Genomic DNA, 20163 nt, shown 5'->3' on the forward strand with positions numbered 1-20163 from the left:
AGCTATCAGTGACTGACAGCTATATATACATATACACACTCACACAGAGAATGCTATCAATCACAGATAACACCTCCCCTGTGTACAACTGAAGTCAGAAAGAGAAGAGATATAAATGTATAACTTACAAGTTATATATTTTTACCCACAAAACTATGGTATATATCAATCTGCAAAGCTCCTCTTGCTCTATAACATACAAGATGCATTGCATTTAATGGTGACAGGTCTGCCTTAGCAACAACACTGATATCTGTTCATCAGCCAATTGTGAATCCACTGAACTGATCTGTGTCTAAATTTGGTGCATAATGTCGTTTAAGCTTTAGACCTATTATTACAACAAATGTACTGAAAAGGTTTCCAGCCCTGACATGGGGGATGGCTTACCGTGTATCAACTTGTGCCAACATCATAGGGCAACAATTTGGTGCAAAGTTAGGGAGACTTCACATGCAACGAATTTTGGTGCAGAAATTTTCTTCAGCTGAATATCAATTCCATTGACTTGAATGGAGCTTGCATAATTCCATGTGCTTGCCACCAAATGGTTGGTGTAAAGTTAGGTAAACGTGTTCAGCCATGAACTAAATTTATCATACAGCTCAAGCCATTATAATAATATATTTGTTACCCTGGTGGGGTACCATTAGCATCCACAGCATCTGTGGGATAAACAGCTGGGATCAGAGTTATCTCTGGTCCCAGCCATTAGAACAACATCATCACTGGGACATAATAGTAGTGTATCCTCACGTATAAGTCACAAACATTGAGGCACTATTGCATTACAGAAAGGCAAGGCATTACAAAGAAAATGCAATTAGAGGCTTCCAGCAGGTCTGAGGGTCTACAGCGGTCAGGACATGTTGGGGGTTATTCCACTCCTGGTTTTGGCTTATGAAGCCTAAATGCTGACCAGAATCCTGCCGTCTTTGGTCGTATGGTGTTTGCCTGGAGTTGCACATTATGTTGAATGTACAATATTCTGATCTGAGGACACAAGTCACAGCCACAAGATAGCACAGAGCTGTCTTGTTCATGTGTACTTGTCGTAAAGCTCTGGAAACACATTTGTGTATGAACTAAAAGAATTCATTGTTTTATGCAACATATATATCCCACGAAGAGCTCCAGGCAGGGGCGTTACTTGAGTCTCAAAAGATCTGGGGCCCAAGCACCAATGTATATGTGCCAAATTCTCAAACTAACCACCCCTCCCCCACACATGCTAAATCACTAAAGACATATGTAACACCCCAGAGGGGTGTTACCACTACTGCACCCTGCTACTATCTCTAATGGGGTAATATAATGTCATCTTATGTATGTCTTTCCAGGTCCTCCACAATGTGCATTCATAGTCTTGTTATGTAACTGTTTATTACATATAATGTGCCCGGTTCACCAGCAGGTGGCAGCGGAAATGGCAGAGCTATCCTTAGATAGAATCTAGATAGAACTCTCCATTCTATTCTAACACCCTTCTGGAGAGAAGTGGGCCAGTCCTGTTTGCTAACAGAAGGAGTTGGGGCAGTTCTGGTTGAGACTCCATGTTGGAGCTGCCAGGATTCGAACCTACTTTTTGGCTGAATATAAGTCTGACTACAAGAGTGAAGTGCAGCATAAAGAGGAAACAAAGACACCAAGTTAGCTTGTCAGTACAGCAGAGGGAGAGAAAGATATGGCAGAGTTGAGTTTGCCTGCCAGTAAAGCCTGCTGGAACCAAGACAAAGCCTGAAACTGTTTGGAGAAACGTTTATTCAAGTAAAGCCGCCATTGAACTTCATCTCAAGGTCTGGACTAAAGCCATTTCTTCAAATCCCTTAATTATTCCCCCAATTTATTGCTTCAGAGCCAAATCCTGGGGTCCAGCCGTATCCAGGTAGGAGCACCATGACACACATAAAGAGACATTTAGGCCGCACTACACCATTTGGCATTCCTACACCTGGGAGGAGCGATAGAGAGGGCCCTGGTTGGAAATTACATTCAGTACTACCAAGCATACAGGACTATACAGCTCTACATACCTATTATATTTAGTGATGTCTCCTCTGATGTAGATTTTCTCTTTCATCATCTTCTCCATTCAGCCCAGACAAAACATGATGACTTCTTTCAGCCATGTCTTGTCTCTGCAAAGTTTTCCACACAGATATCTTAGGTTCCTTACTTTTCTGTCATCCTCTCTCTCCTGGTGCCCCAACAAAGATATACTGCTGCTGCCCCCAATACTGTGCCCGCTGTGCTCCCCAATGGCCACAAATACCATACTGCATAAATTATACTGCCATGCAGATAGTCCTGCCATAGAAATATAAAAGTTCTACCAATATTAAAAATTCTCTCTCAGAGCACCCTCATTAGTAATAGTGGCCCCAATTAGGATAATGCTCCCTAAGAATGCCCGTTAGTAGCAGTGCCCTCCATATTGTGCTAAATAATAATGTCCACTATAGTGCACCCATTAATAATAAAGCCTCCTGTAGTCCCACAGTAGTTATTATGCCCCTGCTCCCTGTAGTGCCACAGTGGATATAATGCCCCTGCTCCCTGTAGTGCCGCAGTAGATATAAATAAATTTACACAGGTCTCCCTAACCAAGGGGGGCAGTTAGTGTAGTAGCGATTTTTAACCAGCGGTAGCCTGGCCTGCATCCATGTATGAGTGAAATATAAGGATAGGAATTAAGTCCAGGAAGGTGGCACAGTAGCCCACACGCTGTGGGTGCTACAACGTATAGCACACAAGCAGAGAGACGCCTGAATGATAAAGGACGTCTGAAATAAACTACTGTAGATACACAGAGCCACCTAGTGGATGAACCTAGTAATCATAGATAACACTGTGAGAATTACTAATAGGCAGGCAGGCCATGCTGATAATTTTAATATAGGAATAATATAGGGTTCTAAGCAATCATTTTAAGGACAAGTAATAAAAGCTATCTTTTAGAATCATTAACACGTGTCAATCAAGGGACATCTATGGTCCTAGTGGCCAATTGTAAATAATGTGCAGTAGATATAATTCTCCTACCCCTGTAGTGTCACAGTTATAATGCCCCTGCTGCCTGCAGTGCCAAGTAGTTGTTATACCCCCTGTAGTGCCGCAGTAGTTATAATGTCCCTGTAATGCTCCTACCACCTGTCGCCTTTAGTGCTGCAGTAGTTATAACATCCCTGCCCCCTGTAATTATAAAGCCCATGCCGCCTATGCTGCTCCTAAAGTAACAAAAAAAATCAAACACTCCTGTGCCCCGCCGCCATCTGCAATACAGGCCACAGGCCTCTTCCGGCCTGCATCTAAGTTGCCTGTATCCCCGGCACAGGTTGTCATAATTACGTCATCGTAAAGTCATTAGTACATCCTCTTAGGCTTCAGGCCCAGTGGCCTGTGTGGCAGGCGCAGCAATATGAAGTGACTTTTGTGCTGTGGCATTAGAAGAATTCCGATATCTCTGACTTTTAGTCTAACCAGACTCTCTGTTACTCTGTAATTCCTCTAGTGCCGTTCTATGGAAACAGTAGGTTTATAGAGCACACCAAATTCTTGAAATAACTTCTTTATTAACTTCAACTTTTCTTCATATAACACTGCCACCTCCACAGCAGATAGTCCATGTACAAAACACGTGTTGAAAAGATATCACAAAATGGCGGTATGCATAAGATGGTGGTTTAACTCTTCAATCTTGTCATTCAACATAAAATGGTGGATATATTTCTCTCTTGAGTATCTGTACTCTCACTTTAAGTTATCTAAGCACTTTATGATCTCTCTGAGAGGTATATCTGAGGTCTAACTAATAGTTCTACTTGCAGAATTTGGTCGCAGTATGCAGTTAGCAGTAACTATTTGCAGATTGGTTGAGTATGATCTGGTATGGTTGTATGCAATTTGGAATTTGAATGATTGCAATTGTTTGTATGGTATTTGTAAGTAAACACACATATAACTGGTTCAGTATACAGTTCTAATCACTATATTAACAGTAGGGACATTATATAACTGTTTTACATACCTATTTTGACCTCTCTGCTTCCATAAAATACATCTCTTAGTGGAGTGAATGTGTGTTCAGCTTCTCTCCTCTGGTGAATAATAATTCCAGAAGCTCCTGCAAGGGGAATTTCCCACACAAGCTGTGTGTGAGGCTGGCTGTAATTGGTAAAAACTCCTGGGCTGTGTGAGGCTGGCTGTGATTGGTCTAGACTCCTGCCCAGCAACAACAGTTTAACTCTCTGCTTTCTGTTGTTTTTGCTGTGTCATTGAGCTTACCTTACATTATATAATGAATCTTAAAGGCATATTATCTTCTTCTGTGAACACAATATATTACAGTTATATGACATCCAAACATGAAGTCACTGTAAATAACTCTGCTTTTGTCTGTAAGACACAAACATAGGAACTGTATTAAGGTTATTGGCAGGTCTAGCTGTATAAACACACAAGCTATATTAGCAACCTAGGACAAATCTTAGCTGGCCAGCTACAGCCTGTAGCCTATAAGAGTGATTTACTGTGGGCATGGAGCTCATGGCTCCCATGCCCTGCTGCAATATTCAGCTGTATCGATAGGAAGACTGGCCATAGACCTTACAGGGGAATTTTTCCGGTGGGCCAGTGCCCAGAGGGCCGTCAGCCAGGTATATATAGAGCTGATGCTCTTAGTATTAAATAATGTAGGAGCATCAAGGCACTTATGCACATGGCCAGCGGCTTCAGGTGCCTTCCTGAATTTAACCATATATCCATCCTCAGGACGATGATACAGTTTCATACTGTGGTATTTTGTTCTTCACTGTGGGATTTGGTTCTACTGGGGCGGTATTTTATTCTGCACTGTGGTATTTGGTTCTACTGAGGCAATATTTGGTTCTGCACTATGGTATTGTAGGCCCTGCCTACTTCTGTTGTCCTGCCTTTTGCCAATTTGGACCGGCCTACAACATGGGCCACTTTTTTTTCCAGGGCCATTTTATGTCTCCAATCAGCTCCTGACTGTATCACCATCCTGAGGATGGGATAGAATTGAATGTGTGGTAGTTAGTGTTTGGTGCCCTGGGGTAGGCCCCGGATGTTTTGGCCTAGCAATGCCCCTGGTTCCAGGCAGTGTCCTTGCAGTTAAGGCACGACCATATTGTGAGTCAGTGCTGCAGACAGGACAAAGCAGCCATGTCACAGAGTATCACGCAGCCATGCAAGCTGCAGCAGTTTATTCAGTGACCATTGTTAATTGCAGCATAGTTTTGTAGGTCACCACATGGCCAGTAATAATGAACACAGACTAAACAAATTAATAGGATCAAAAATGTAAACAAGTAGACAACCCCTTTAACCCCTTCAGTACCAAGCCACTTTTCACCTTAAAGGGATTCTGTCACCTCCCCTAAGCCAAAAAACGATTTTAAAGCAGCCATGAAGCACAGCTTACCTGGATTAGGCTGTGCTCTTTTATCTTGCAATCCGTCCAGCAGTTACTGCAAAAAAAAGACTTTTATTCATATGCAAATGTGTCCTGAAGGTGCCCAGAGGGGCGTTTTGTTCCCCTTAGTGAGCCCAGTACCGCCCCTCTTTCAGTGCCCAGCCCGCCTTCCTTGCACTGTCTAACCGCCCCCAGCCTCCCACAGCCTCTCCTCCCTCCCCGCCCCCTCCCTCACGCCGAACGAACTTTCGCACAGGCGCAGTACCCACTGAGGGCTGCGCCTGTGCGATCAGCAGGAGACTGAGGGCAGCAGCTTCATCCTCGTCACTGGGCATGCGCCGAGCCCAGTGACCTCCGATGCTCGCTCTTCCCTCAGTCAGCAGGGGAATCCCTTTAAATCTCAGGCCGATTTTTGCAAATCTGACATGTCACTTTATGTGGTAATAACTTTGGAACACATTTACTTATCCAAGCCGTTCTGAGGTTTTCTCGTGACACATTGTACTTCATGACAGTGGTAAATTTGAGTTGATATATTATACCTTTAATTATAAAATAATCCAAAATTTACAAAAAATGTGGAAAAATTAACAATTTTAAATTAGATATTCGTCTGTGTGCATAAGCCCTAAGACAGATAGTTATCAATCAATATTCCCCATACAGTGCCTTGCAAAAATATTCACCCCCCCCTGACTTTTTTTTATATTTTGTTACTTTACAGCATTAAGTTTAATGTTTTGTTAATCTGAATTTTATGTGATGGATCAGAACACAATAGTCTAAGTTGGTGAAGTGAAATGAGAAACATATATAAATAAAACTATTGTTTAGCAATATAAAGCAGAAAATTGGCATGTGCGTATGTATTCACCCCCTTTGTTAAGAAGCCCATAAAAAGCTCTGGTGCAACCAATTACCTTCAAAAGTCACATAATTAGTGAAATTATGTCCACCTATGTGCAATCTAAGTGTCACATGATCTGTCATTACATATGCACACCTTTTTTGAAAGGCCCCAGAGGCTGCAACACCAAAGCAAGAGGCATCACTAACCAAACACTGCCATAAAGAACAAGGAACTCTCTAAACAAGTAAGGGACAATGTTGTTGAGAAGTATAAGTTAGGGTTAGGTTATAAAAATAATATCCAAATCTTTGATGATCCCCATCAAATCTATCATAACCAAATGGAAAGAACATGGCACAACAGAAAACCTGCCAAGAGATGGCTGCCAACCAACTGGGCAAGGAGGGCATTAATCAGAGAGGCAGCATAGAGAACTAAGGTAACCCTGGAGGAGCTGCAAAGTTCCAGGGCAGAGACTGGAGTATCTGTACATAGGACGACAATAAGCCGTACGCCCTATAGAGTTGGGCTTTATGGCAGAGTGGCCAGAAGAAAGCCATTACTTTCAATTAAAAACAACAAGGCACGTTGTGAGTTTGCGAAAAGGCATGTGGGAGACTCCCAAAATGTATGGAGGAAGGTGCTCTGGTCTGATGAGACTAAAATTTAACTTTTTGGCCATCAAAGAAAACCCTATGTCTGACGCAAACCCAACACATCACATCACCCAAAGAACACCATCCCCACAGTAAAACATGGTGGTGGCAGCATATGCTGTGGGGATGTTTTTCAGCAGCCGGGACTGGGAAACTGGTCAGAGTTGAGGGAAAGATGGATGGTGCTAAATACAGGGATATTCCTGAGCAAAACTTGTACCACTCTGTGCGTGATTTGAGGCTAGGATGGAGGTTCACCTTCCAGTAGGACAATGACCCCCAAACACACTGCTAAAGCAACAATTGAGTGGTTTAAGGAGAAACATGCAAATGTGTTGGAATGGCCCAGTCAAAGCCCAGATCTCAATCCAATAGAAAATCTGTGGTCAAACGTAAAGATTGCTGTTAACAAGCGCACACCCTCCAACTTGACGGAGCTGGAGCAGTGTTGCAAGGAGGAATGGGCAAAAATCCCAGTGGTAAGATGTGGCAAGCTCATAGAGACTTATCCAAGTCGCCTTGGAGCTGTGATTGCCGCAAAAGGTGGCTCTACAAAGGATTGACTTTAGGGGGGTGAATAGTTATGCACATTGACTTTTTCTGTTATTTTGTCCTATTTGTTGTTTGCTACACACAAAAAGAAACATCTTCAAAGTTGTGGGCATGTTCTGTAAATTGAATGATGCAAATCCTCAAACAATCCTTGTTAATTCCAGGTTGTGAGGCACCAAAATACAAAAGAAGTCAAGCGGGGTGAATACTTTTGAAAGGCACTGTATGTCTGCTTTATGTTGGCATCATTTTGTAAATGTTATTTTGAGGTGCTTATGTAATGGAAACCACCCATAAATGACCCCATTTTAGAAACTACACCCCTCAAATTATTCAAAACTGATGTTACAAACTTTGTTATCCGTTGAGGTGTTCCATAAGAATTAAAGGAAAATGAAGGTGAAATTTAAAAATTTCACTTTTTTGGTAGATTTTTTACGTTAATCAATTTTTTTCTTGCAACACAGCAATGGTGGTTAACAGCAAAATAAACCTCAATATATATTACTATAATTCTGCAGTTTACAGAAATACCCCATATGTGGCGGTAAAGTGCTCTATGGGCACGTGCAGGGCCGGTGCAAGGATTTTTGCCACCCTAGGCAAAGATCCATTTTGCCGCCCCCTCATGTCACTCACTGACAGACACACACACACTGACAGACAGACACGCACTCAAACACTCACTGAATGACGTACAAAGAAACTCACTGACAGACACACATACACTCACTGACAGACAGACACGCACTCAGACACTCACTGAATGACGTACACAGAAACTCACTGACAGACATACTCACTGACAGACACACATACACTCACTCACTGACAGACATACACCTACCCACTGAAACACACACACACACAGAAACTCACTGACAGGAGTTGGGAGCTGCTAGAACAGCCTCCCTTGCCGCACGCCTCCTCTCCTCCGGTAATTTACTGGCAGAGCAGGCACCTGCCATCAGGGTAAGCAGATGCCTGCTCTGCCATATTTAAGAAGGACCTTCACCTCCTGGCCCCCCTGTAACGGCGCTGGGGGCTACTCAAGAGCCTCTCGCCCAGGGCTGCAGCCCCAGTCAGGGGGAGCCCACCCGGGCACCCCCAGCAGGCCGGCACCCTAGGCGAACGCCTAGTTCACCTATATGGTTGCACCGGCCCTGGGCACATGGCAGTGGTTAGAAGGAAAGAAGCGCCATATGGATTTTGGAGGCAGATTTTGCTAGAATGGTTTTTAGGCACCATTTTGTACCCCCACAGTGGAAACCCTCAAAAAGTGACCCCATTTTGGAAACTACACCCCTTAAAGAATATATTAAGAGGGTACTTAGCACATTGACCCCCTTAGCGTTTTATGGAATTTGGAAACACTTAGCTGTGAAAATGAAAGGTTTCATTTCTTCCAATAAAATGTTGCTTTAGCCCCAAATTTTTCATTTTCACAAGGGGTAACAGGAGAAAAGCACCCCATAATTTGTAATCCATTTTCTCCTGAATACAGCAACACCCCATATGTGGTGGTAAACTGCTGTGGGGGCACATGGCAGGACTCAGAATGGAAGTAGCGTCATATGGCTTTTGCAGCACAGATTTTGAGGGATTGGTTTAAAGGTGCCATTGTTTTTTGTTTTTTTTACTGATTGTCTTATGTGGGGGCTCATTTTTTGCGGGATGAGGTGACGTTTCCATTGGTACCATTTTGGGGGTACATAAGATTTTCTGATCGCTTGGTATTACACTTTTTGTGAGGCAAGGTTAAAAGAATGGCTGTTTTGGCATAGTTTTTATTTATTTATTTATTTTTATTTACAGCATTCACCTGAGGGGGCATATAATGTTATAATATTATACAGCAGGTTGTTACAGACGTGGCGATATCTAATATGTCTATCATTTTTATTTTTGTTAAGTTTTACACAGTGAAAGCCCTTTTGTTTTTGTGTTGCAATTTTCTGAGAGCCATAGTTTTTGTTATTTTTTGGCCGATTGTCTTAGGTATGATCTCATTTTTTGCCGGATGAGATGGTTTGATTTGTACCATTTTGGGCTAAATAACACCTTTTTTTTATGGCATTCACCTGACGGGGTGGATCATGTGATTTTTATAGAGCCAGTCGATACGGACGCGTCAATACCTAATATGTCTAATTTACTTTTCTCTTTTTCCCTTTTTTAACTTTATTTTGAGAAGAGGACGCTTTTTTTGTCTTGAAACTTTTTTTTTATTACTACTTTTTTAACTTTCTTTTTTGTCCCATCTGGAACTTCAACTTTTGGGGGTCTGATCCCCTTTACAATGCATTACAATACTTCTGTATTCTAATGCATTGGCTGTAAGTGTATTACCAGTGTAACACACTTACAGCCTGCTTCCTGGGATGGAAGCCATGGAGCTCACAGGGATGGCAGCCATGATGCCTAAGGAAGGCATCGGGATGCCGTCCAATCCATCAGGTCTCCGTCACAGCAGCGCGGGGACCAGATGGACACCCAGCAGGATACAGCACAAGGGTTAATGCGCCGGCATCAGTGTTTTCACTGCCGGCGCATACAGCAGGGGTATGTCTATTAGTGACTGCCGGATGCCTGCAGCTGATCGGGCAGGTGCAGCTACTGAGCCTGCCCGATCAGAGCGCCGTAGCTGTATGATGCTGGGATTTGTGACCCTATTCCCAACGCCGTACATGTATGGCACTGGTATCCTACGGGTTAAAGGGGTTATCGCACGAGTGAAATAATGAAAATCAGACATCGTATAGTACATGACAATTTCTTTCTAGCAAAGCTAGAGCCAGCACTGAACCTCACATGGATACAGAGATCTCCCCATTCATTTCTCCAACTGCTCTTCTAGATGTATTTCAGGCTGTCAGCCTCAGGGGTTGTGTCCTTTCTGTTACAGCTCTCTCCCTGTAAAGGTCACAGTTTCTGACTGTAGACCTGGCTGGTAGCTGTTAAAAGACGGAACTCAGTATGTGCAACCACCTTGACGAAGTGGACAGTGAATTAAGGTGAAGAACTAACAGGAGGTGGTGCGCTATACAGATATATTTTATTGCATAACTCAGTGGCTATACTAAAATTTTTATTATATCTAATTACAAAAGTATTCGGAACCAGGTGCTGGTGTGAAAAATGTAGAATATTCTTCTGTCACCATTTGCTTTTTTATTGGAACATACATTTGACAAACCAGCATACAGTATAGCTCAGTGATGGTGAACCCTTTAGAGATCAAGTGCACAAACTAAAAACCCACTTATTTATTGCAAAGTGCCAACACAACAATTTTACCTGAATACTAATATAGCATATCTTCCATGTGCTTTATCATTTAGCTATAATAGCCTGCCTACATTCTGTGCGCTGCCTGGGCTGTTCATAGTGTTCCCTGCGCTGATGAATGGCAGGAAAAGTCTAGGGCATACTGGTATACCATAGACTTTTTCCAGGGCGTGGGTGCCTTCCCAACACTGGTACAGCGCATTATATTGATGCTGTTCAGTTTTTCAGAATTCTTTAGGGAAAAATGTATATAGGACCTACTGATCAGCATTGTTTCTAGTTCTGTATGGAAGTAAAGGAAATCCACAAGCAAACAGAAAATGTGAATGACGACGGTCTGCTCTTAATCAGTGCTCTGGTTACTTATTAATGCATTCTTTTCTTGTGATTGTATTGATATACATTTCTTGAACTATTGATCATGATGATAATTCCTCCACCCACCTACAACTCCAAGGATAAAATCCTGTGTCAGGGTAACACATAGTTCTCTCCAGTGCTTATGGCTTTCTCCACAAGCTCATAATCCAGCTCTGGCTGCTGCCAGGATAATAGATACTGACTTCATGTGTGAACACTTGTTACTAGCTGTTTTACGCTACTTTCACACTAGCGTTTCTATTTTCCAGTATTGAGATCTGTCATAGGATCTCAATATTGGAGAAAAATGCTTCCGCTTTGTCCCCATTAATTGTCAATGGGGACAAAACTGAACTGAAGAGAACGGAAAGCTACAAAAAGCATTCTGTTTCATTTGGTTGCGTTTCTATACCGGAGAGCACACCACAGCAAGCTGTCATGACCCACAATGCAAGTCAATAGGGACGGATCTGTTTAACTCTGTTGCAATAGAAAACTGATCCATCCCCCATTGACTTTCAATAGAGTTCATGGCGGATCCGTTTTGGCTTGGTTGATAACAGATACAGACAGTTGTATTATCAGTAATGGAAGTGTTTTTGCTGGACCCTGCCGGATTCAGCAAAAGCGCTAGTGTGAAAGAAGCCTTACTCAACGTAAGTGACAACAGTTAGTTGCGAATAGTTCCCGGCGAACATAGCTTGTTCACGTTCGCCGCTGCAGGCGAACATATGCGATGTTCGGTCCGCCCCCTATACATCATCATTGAGTAAACTTTGACCCTGTACCTCACAGTCAGCAGACACATTCCAGCCAATCAGCAGCAGACCCTCCCACCTCCTGGACAGCATCCATTTTCGATTCATTCAGAAACTGCATTCACAGAGAGAGGAGGGAGAGTGTAGCTGCTGCTGATTCAATAGGGAAAGCGTTAGCTAGGGCATTGTTCTGTGTCCACAGACTCATCTGCTGTAAGGATAGCGTCCTGACAGCACCCCAAAAAGCCCTTTTCAGGGCTGGTACATCAGTGTGCTTTTTTTTTTTTTCTTCATATATATATATATATATATTGCAGTTGCCTGGCTGCCCGTGTGTAAGAGGCTGCAGGCTCAGTCATAGACAGCACTGTATGCACAGTGCACACCATTAATACAGGGTGTGACAGAAAATACCTTGCAGATAAAAAAAAAATTATATTTAATATTTTTCTGTGATCTAATCACATTTGCAAGCCCGTGTGTGTCAGGCGCCCACACATAATGTATTGTGTCCACTGGCTAGTGGCTGGCTAGGCCTGCACTCATACCGTTACAGGGTGTCATTCACTCAAATACCTTGCAGAAAAAAAAATCTATTTAAAATTTAACTGTGATCTAATCACATTTGCAAGCCCGTGTGTGTCAGGTGCCCACACATACTGTATTGTGGCCACTGGCTAGTGGCTAGGCCTGCACTCATACCGTTACAGGGTGTCATTCACCCAAATACCTTTCAGAAAAAAAAAAAATATATAAATTTAACTGTGATCTAATCACATTTGCAAGCCCGTGTGTGTCAGGCCCCCACACATACTGTATTGTGTCCACTGGCTAGTGGCTAGGCCTGCACTCATACCGTTACAGGGTGTCATTCACTCAAATACCTTTCAGATAAACAAAATTCTATTTAAAATTTAACTGTGATCTAATCACATTTGCAAGCCCGTGTGTGTCAGGCCCCCACACATACTGTATTGTGTCCACTGGCTAGTGGCTAGGCCTGCACTCATACCGTTACAGGGTGTCATTCCCTCAAATACCTTTCAGATAAACAAAATTCTATTTTAAATTTAACTGTGATCTAATCACGATTGCAAGCCCGTGTGTGTCAGGCCCCCACACATACTGTATTGTGTCCACTGGCTAGTGGCTGGATAGGCCTGCACTCATACCGTTACAGGGTGTCATTCACCCAAATACCTTTCAGAAAAAAAAAATACTATTTTAAATGTATCTGTGATCTAATCACATTTGCAAGCCCGTGTGTGTCAAGCCCACACAGACTGTACTGTGCCCACTGCCCACCACTTATATAGAGTGGCACAGTACCTTGCACGCATAGTAACACTTATCTAATAAAAAATGACAGGCAGAGGCAGGCCACGCCGCAGGGGCCATCATGTTTGTGGTGCTGTGATTTCCACTGGCCCTGGAATAATGCCCAGTGTTCAGAGGCCACGTACCCTGAACCCAAAAAAATTCAGAGAAAATAGTTGACTGGCTTACACAGGACACCCAATCTTCAACAGCTTCCGCTAAGAACCTTGATGCACCATCCTCCTCCAGCTCAGCTTTGGTCACCACTCTCCCGCCCGCCGCCACCACCACCACTACCACCACAGCCCCTTCACTTGATCCCTCAGAGGAGTTATTTACACATCAGTTGGATTAAATTAGTGATGCGCAACCAATATTGCCAGGGGATGTAGATAACAGGGATATGTCTCAGTCAGGCAGCATTACACACATGGACGTACAGTGTGATGATGATGTTGTACCCGCTGCTGCTTCCTTTGCTGAGGTGTCAGATACAAGTGAAGTGGTTGATGATGACGATGTGTCCGTGGATGCCACGTGGGTGCCTGTTCGAAGAGAAGAAGAAGAGGGGGAAAGTTCAGAAGGGGAGACAGAGAGAAGGAGGAGACGAGTTGGAAGCAGGGGGAGGTCGTCGCAAGGAGCAAGTGGCACAGTCAGACAGCATGTATCGGCACCCGGGGTCAGCCAGACAGCACGCCAATCAACGCATGCTGTTGCCACCACCAGAATGCCATCATTGCAAAGCTCAGCAGTGTGGCATTTTTTTTGTGTGTCTGCCTCTGACAACAGTGATGCCATTTGCAACCTGTGCCAAAAGAAACTGTCATGGGAAATCCAACACCCACCTAGGTACAACTGCTTTGCGAAGGCACATGATCGCACATCACAAACGCCTATGGGTGTCATGGTCTTACCTTCTCACTGTTCTCCTTCGTTTGACATGTGCTGGCGGCCATCTTGGTTTCTGGGTTTCTTGTAGCCTCCCACCCTGCGGCTTCTCCTTCCCACTGGGAGGAGCTGGATGCCTAGCTCATATATATAGGAGGTCTGTGGCTTCAGTTCCTTGCTTGGTCCTCCTGTGTTCACATGCTTCTAAGACTGCTGCTGCTTCTGGTTCCTGATCCTGGCCTCGTCTGACTACCCCGTTGGTTCCTGATCCTGGCTTCGTCTGACTACCCCGTTGGTTCCTGATCCTGGCTTCGTCTGACTACCCCGTTGGTTCCTGATCCTGGCTTCGTCTGACTACCCTTCTGGTTCCTGACCTCTGTCTACGCAAGACCCTGCTTCGGTTTAGCCATCCGTTTGGACTTTTGCTTACGGCTTGCTTTTCAATAAAGCCTTCTCATTTTCCACTTATCTCTTGTTGTACGTCTGGTTCATGGTTCCATGACATTAGGACCAAGCCATGAATTCTGACGGTACAGGGCCATCCTCGCTACCTACGCTGGTTGCCAGACTTGATCAGCAGGATCACCTGTTGGGTCGGTTCGCTGTGGCGTTGCAAACCCTGCTTGAACGCACGGCTCATTTCGCTTCCGTTGCCGATGGGTCGGTTGTCGCTCCTGGGCCCGCTCCTACTGCCGCTCCGGTTGTTGCGCCAGAGTCTACCCCGACACCTGTTGCTGCGCCTGCGGTGTCTCGGGGTATGACCGGTTCTGCCCCCCTTCCACAGCGCTTTGGGGGAGAGCCAACTCAGTGCCGAGGTTTCCTTAACCAGGTGGGCATTTATTTCGAGTTGCTGCCACATGCTTTTCCTACTGAGAGATCAAAGGTGGGCTTCTTGATCTCGCTGCTCTCGGACAAGGCCTTGGCCTGGGCCAGCCCTTTATGGGAGAACAACAATCCGGTGGTTGCCGAGTTTTCCGGTTTTGTTGCTTCTCTTCGGAAGGTATTCGATGTGCCGGCTCGTGCTGCCTCTGCTGCGAAGCTCCTTATGTCCATCAGACAGGGTTCACGATCCGTAGCTGAATACGCCATTGAGTTTCGTACCCTGGCAGCAGAGGTGGGCTGGAATAATGAGGCTCTGGTCGCTGCTTTCTCTCATGGTCTTTTGGATGCCTTGAAGGATGAGGTTGCAGCTAAGGACCTACCAGTGGAGCTCGAGTCTCTTATTTCTTTCCTGATTTTGATTGACACCAGACTCAGGGAGAGACCTTCCTTTAAGGAGAGCCTGCGGAGGTCTTCTAACAGATTGGCGCCTACGTTTGCTGTCCCACCCGTGCCTCCCTCTCCTCCCACGCCTCCTGGGGATGACTTGTCTGGGGGTGAACCCATGCAGCTGGGGTTTGCTCGCCTGTCCGAGGGGGAGAGGGTACTCCGGAGACGCGAGGGCCGATGCATGTACTGTGGTCTCGGTGGGCATTTTCAGTTGGCATGTCCGAACCGTCCGGGAAACGCTCGCACCTGAGATCCTGTCGGGGGCAGATCTTGGGTGGAGTCTCCTCGTCCCCGGTTTCCCGTGTTGACAAACCACTGATCACTGTTGTCCTCTCCTGGGTCGGGGGCTCGGTGACGACCCAGGCGTTGGTGGACTCTGGTGCTGGTGGTTTGTTCATTGATAGTGTGTTCGCTGCCGCCAATTCCATTCCTCTGCAGCCTCGAGGTTCCCCACTGGCTCTTGAGGCGATAGACGGCAGACCCCTTCTGCCGCCACACGTAACTCATGAGACCCTTCCAGTGGGGATAGCCATTGGTGCCGTTCACAGAGAGTCGGTCTGTTTCCAGGTGATTTCGTCTCCACACTACTCGGTGGTCTTGGGGTACCCCTGGCTCCAGAAGCATAATCCGACTTTCGATTGGAGATCGGCCGAGATCCTCTCGTGGTCACCGCAGTGTGGGGCTAGTTGCATCCATGGGCCTGTCAAGTTGCTGTGTACTTCCTCGGACTCTCTGTTGCCTCCTGAATACGAAGAGTACCGGGATGTATTCGATAAGGTGCGCGCGGTTGCCCTACCTCCGCACCGCCCATACGATTGTGCCATAGAGTTACAATCTGGTGCCGTTCCTCCTCGTGGCAAAGTCTATCCACTGTCGGTAGCGGAGAATGAGGCCATGGAGGAGTACGTGAGGGAGGCACTTTCACGCGGACACATTCGCAAATCCTCGTCCCCGGCAGGGGCTGGATTTTTCTTTGTGAAAAAGAAGGGCGGTGAGTTGAGGCCTTGCATCGATTACAGGGGTCTCAATCGCATCACGATCAAGAACGCTTACCCGATACCCTTGATTTCCGAGCTGTTCGATCGCCTCAAAGGGGCCACGGTCTTTACCAAACTCGACCTGAGGGCGGCATATAACCTGGTAAGGATCAAGGCGGGCGATGAGTGGAAGACCGCGTTTAACACCAGGACCGGTCATTATGAATCCTTGGTTATGCCCTTTGGGTTGTGCAATGCACCCGCAGTCTTCCAGGAATTCATCAATGATGTTTTCCGTGACCTGTTGCAGCAGTGTGTGGTGGTCTATTTGGATGACATCTTGGTATATTCTGAATCCATGGAGGCCCACATTATGGATGTCAGACGAGTGTTGCAACGGTTACGAGAGAACAGGCTGTTCGGTAAGCTTGAGAAATGCGAATTTCACCGATCCCAGGTAACCTTCTTAGGTTACATCATTTCCGCTGAGGGGTTCTCCATGGATCCTGAGAAGATTTCGGCTGTCTTACAGTGGCCCCAGTGGTCTCCGTGCCCTGCAGCGCTTTTTGGGCTTCGCCAATTATTATCGGAAGTTCATCAGGGACTTTTCTATGCTAGCCAAGCCGCTCACGGATCTGACCAGGAAGGGCAGTAATTTCCAGGTCTGGCCGTTCGAGGCCATCCGAGCGTTTGAGGCTCTAAAGTCCGCCTTTGTGTCGGCTCCGATTCTGTCGCATCCCAACCCTCGGTTGCCCTTTCTCCTCGAGGTGGACGCGTCTGAGACGGGAGTAGGCGCCCTCCTGTCTCAGCGTAGAACACCAGAGGGTCCTCTGCTTCCTTGTGGGTTTTACTCCCGGAAACTGTCTTCCGCGGAGTGCAACTATCAGATTGGTGACAGGGAGTTATTGGCCATCGTGCAGGCCCTTAAAGAATGGAGGCACTTGCTCGAGGGTTCGGTGGTTCCGGTTCTCATCCTGACGGACCACAAGAATCTGACCTACCTTTCTGAGGCCAAGAGATTGACACCACGTCAGGCCAGATGGGCTCTGTTCTTGTCACGTTTTAATTACGTGGTCTCCTACCTACCCGGTTCCAAGAACATCAGAGCGGATGCCTTATCACGGCAGTACTCCGAGCTGTCCAGGGAGGAGTCGATTCCGACTTCGGTCATACCTCCGAATCAGATCCTGGCCGCCATTCGCACCAGCCTGACCTCTCCCCTGGGTGAGCAGATTTTGGCGGCTCAATCTGGTGCTCCCTCTGGGAGACCCAACGGCAGGTGTTTTGTGCCTGAGGAGTTGCGCATTCGGTTGTTGCGAACCTACCATAACTCCAAGGCCGCGGGGCATCCTGGAAAGAATCAGCTGTCCTGGGCTGTTTCACGTCTGTTCTGGTGGCCTTCTCTACGTTCCGACATCGCCGCATATGTAGCGGCATGCTCCGTTTGTGCCCAGAGTAAGTCCCCTCGGCACCTTCCGTTGGGCCTTTTGCAACCCATAGCCACCGGGGAGCGCCCATGGTCACACCTGGGGATGGATTTCATTGTGGACCTCCCTACATCCCGAGGCCATACGGTCATTCTCATGATTGTGGATCGGTTTTCCAAAATGTGCCACTGTGTTCCTCTCAAGAAGTTACCCTCTGCACAAGAGTTGGCCACGATTTTCGCCAGGGAGGTCTTCCGGTTGCACGGTTTGCCCAAGGAGATTGTGTCGGATCGGGGGAGTCAGTTTGTGTCCAGGTTCTGGCGCGCCTTTTGCTCCAAGTTGGGGATTCATCTCTCTTTCTCCTCGGCCTACCACCCTCAGTCCAATGGGGCCGCAGAACGATCCAATCAGGCCTTGGAGCAATTCCTTCGTTGCTATGTCTCCGATCACCAAGACAATTGGGTTGACCTCCTGCCTTGGGCTGAGTTTGCCAGGAACACGGCAGTGAACTCTTCCTCTGGGACGTCTCCCTTCATGGCCAATTATGGGTTCCAACCTGCCGTGTTACCGGAGGTATTCTCTCCCCAGGATATTCCGGCTGTGGAGGCTCACCTTTCCGTCCTACGTGCTTCTTGGGTACAGATCCAGAGGTCCCTTGAGGTCTCTGCGCAGCGCCAGAGACTCCAGGCTGATCGCAGACGAGCGCCCGCTCCTTCCTACCAGGTCGGAGACCGTGTATGGTTGTCCACCCGCAACCTCAACCTTCGAGTGCCCACTCCCAAGCTGGCGCCTCGCTTTGTTGGTCCCTTCCGAGTGCTTCGCAGGGTAAACCCGGTAGCCTATGCCCTTGCGCTTCCTCCTGGCATGCGGATCTCCAACGTGTTTCATGTCTCCCTGTTGAAGCCATTGGTGTGTAATCGTTTCACTTCCTCGGTTCCTCGGCCCCGTCCGGTCCAAGTGGGCAATCGTGAGGAATATGAGGTGAGCAATATCCTGGACTCACGCCTGGTCCGCGGTCGGTTGCAGTTTTTGGTCCATGGTCCAGAGGAGCGTTCCTGGGTTCCCTCCGCAGATGTCCATGCTCCTGCTTTGCTCCGAGCCTTCCACGCACGCTTCCCTCAGAAACCGTTCCTTACTCCGCGGAGGAGGGGCCCTTGAGGGGGAGGTACTGTCATGGTCTTACCTTCTCACTGTTCTCCTTCGTTTGACATGTGCTGGCGGCCATCTTGGTTTCTGGGTTTCTTGTAGCCTCCCACCCTGCGGCTTCTCCTTCCCACTGGGAGGAGCTGGATGCCTAGCTCATATATATAGGAGGTCTGTGGCTTCAGTTCCTTGCTTGGTCCTCCTGTGTTCACATGCTTCTAAGACTGCTGCTGCTTCTGGTTCCTGATCCTGGCCTCGTCTGACTACCCCGTTGGTTCCTGATCCTGGCTTCGTCTGACTACCCCGTTGGTTCCTGATCCTGGCTTCGTCTGACTACCCCGTTGGTTCCTGATCCTGGCTTCGTCTGACTACCCTTCTGGTTCCTGACCTCTGTCTACGCAAGACCCTGCTTCGGTTTAGCCATCCGTTTGGACTTTTGCTTACGGCTTGCTTTTCAATAAAGCCTTCTCATTTTCCACTTATCTCTTGTTGTACGTCTGGTTCATGGTTCCATGACAATGGGATCAACACATGATGACGAGTAGAAGCAGCACACAAGCTCAAAGCCACCATCCTCCTCCTGGTCCAGCATCTTCAGCCACGTCAACCACTGCTGTCCTCCTTGCCCCCTCTCAACCACCCGCCACTCCGCCTCTAACCTTGAGCAGTTCCATCTCATCTGCCCACAGTCAGGTGTCTGTAAAGTAAATGTTTGAGCGTAAGAAGCCAATGTCACAGAGTCACCCCCTTGCCCGGCGTCTGACAGCTGGCTTGACGGAACTCTTAGCCCTCCAGCTTTTACCATACCAGCTGGTGGAGTCTGAGGCCTTCAAAAAATTTGTCGCTATTGGGACACTACAGTGGAAGGTACCCAGACAAATTTTTTTTCTAATAAGGCAATCCCAAACCTCTACTCGGTGATTGAAAAGGAAGTCATGGAATCTCTGGCATACAGTGTTGGGGCAAGGGTCCATCTGACCACTGATACCTGGTCTGTAAAGCACGGTCAGGGCAGGTATATCACCTACACTGCGCATTGTGTCAACCTGCTGACGGCTGCCAAGCATGGAACGCGTAGCTCTGCAGCGGAGTTGGTGACACCGCCACGACTTGCAGGCAGGCCTACTGCCACCTCCTCTACTCCTCCTACTCCATCCTCTTCCATAACCTCCTCGGATGAGTCCTCTTCTACTGCGGCGTCTGGCTGCACATCAACTGAACCCACCCAGCTCCCCAGGGGCTAT

This window comes from Bufo gargarizans, chromosome 1 (assembly GCF_014858855.1).
Source record: "Bufo gargarizans isolate SCDJY-AF-19 chromosome 1, ASM1485885v1, whole genome shotgun sequence".
NCBI lineage: Eukaryota > Metazoa > Chordata > Amphibia > Anura > Bufonidae > Bufo > Bufo gargarizans.